Below are 1,990 nucleotides of genomic sequence, written 5' to 3' on the forward strand. Positions count from 1 at the left end.
CTGTTCCCCGTACCTTCCTCTGCAAGCAAACCTTGTAACCAAGAAGGACTACCCTGGGCCACATAGGACGGAAGTCTCATCTCCTTTGTCACGCTTCAAGCAATCAAGAAAGCACCTCATTTAGCCTCTCTTGACACCATATTCACCTTCCAATCTGTAAGATTACTCAGCACTTCAGTTAACTCAAAACCATATGCTCGAAAGGCTGTCCAGGCACGTGGTCTATTGATATATGGTGTTTTATACATTTTGTATATATGCTTTTCAATTGGTTTTCAAGTCTTTATCGAGTCTTCCTAGTCCTTTTCGAGTCATTACAGGTCTGGAGTTGCATTGGATGAGAGATGGACCAGCTGGAACAAAAGAGGCAAAAAACAGTGCAATTTGGTGATTATCACGCAGAACAATCTTGATGACTGTTCCGGATAGCAGAGCAACCCGAGTGACTGTTCTGGATGTCTGTTCCAGCGGCAGAGATTTTTAAGGAAACTACAACCTATTTCAGGATTTGCCCTAATCTCTCTATTTTCTCTCCCAGCCGCCTGTGGGTTTGATATATCTTCTTTTTTTGTTTCTCCTGACTATACTACACTTTTTCTTTGAGAAGAAACCAGACCTTAGAGTTGGAGACTTGAGATTTTGCTACTTTGTAAATGGAGAAGGCCATCTCTCTCGATTTAGAGAAGAACCCCCTGAACCCTATTACTTTATTTCAGTCATATTTCATGTTGCTTTATATCTCTGTCTCTGTGTTTTCTTGCTCCATGGCTGAGTAGTCAGCTTGCTTAGTCTAGGGTGTTAGGGTGTTAGATCCGTGAGCTTGACATAAATAAGTTATAAATCGATTGTCTTCATTCACTGTTGTTCTTAAGGCTTGCACCAAGTTAACTACTTAGTGTCTGATTCTAGGTTTAATCTATTCATCAAAAGTGTTATAGGTTGCTAGACATAACTTGAATGAGCATCATATCCCTAACCAGCGAAAGTAGATGTTAGGGTGTTTTGTGAACATATCGGACTTGATCTCTATTGCTTGATGTCGCGTCTTGATCGAAACGAGAGTTTAGGTATCAAGATCGATCAGCATAGGGAGCCGTACCACGACAGTGGACTGTTCTACTTGAGTGATCCAAGTTCTAGACTTGCTCTTAATTGAACTTGAATAATTGTTTGGCTCACACTTGCTTAACACCCGATCAAACCACCCTATGCTAACATTTTTAATCATCTGAAATCTTTAATTAATCTTATTACTTGCTTGCTACGAAACCTTAATCTCAAAACCCCATCATTGTTTTAGCTAAGTATTGATTCCATAAGGATAAAGTGTAATCGTTGGTCTCTGTGGATTCGATCCTAAAGTGCTACATCGACATACCATTCGATTGTGGTAGTGTGCACATTAGGTTAATTGGTGTGCGTATACACGTAATACCAATTTGGCGCCGTTGCCGGGAACCATCTTTTTACCTTTATTTTTTGGTTATTTATTTAGTCTAAGACCTCTAACTTGCTATATTCTTTTTGTTGCAACTAATTTTTCTGGTGCATTACCAGTAGACATACTCGGAGAAACGCACAAGGAGAGTTGGTTACATTTAGCAACCAGGAGCTAGCAATGTTAGAAAGAACAAACCATCAACAATCAGGGCCGAACAACGCCATAATGGGCGACTACGACAATCAAGAGCAACTCACTGCTCAGTGGCAACAGATGCAACAACAGATGCTTCAGATGCAGCAGACCATCCAAGCTCAGCAGGATGCTGCTAAACAGACTGCTCTCGCGCGGCAGGAACAACAGGCGCAGACTGTTCCAATCAGGCAGAGAAACCTTCCGCGTAACATCCCTACTACGCGCTCTGCCATTGTTCCTCCACCCTGTACCAGGCAGGACTTCGAGATCAAGCCTGCTTTGATCGGTCTAGTACAGAGAAAGGTGTTCTCTGGTCTCTCTACAGAAATTCCAATGGAGCATATTGAGAGCTTC

Source organism: Brassica oleracea, chromosome C5, assembly GCF_000695525.1.
Source record: "Brassica oleracea var. oleracea cultivar TO1000 chromosome C5, BOL, whole genome shotgun sequence".
NCBI classification, from domain to species: Eukaryota; Viridiplantae; Streptophyta; class Magnoliopsida; order Brassicales; family Brassicaceae; genus Brassica; species Brassica oleracea.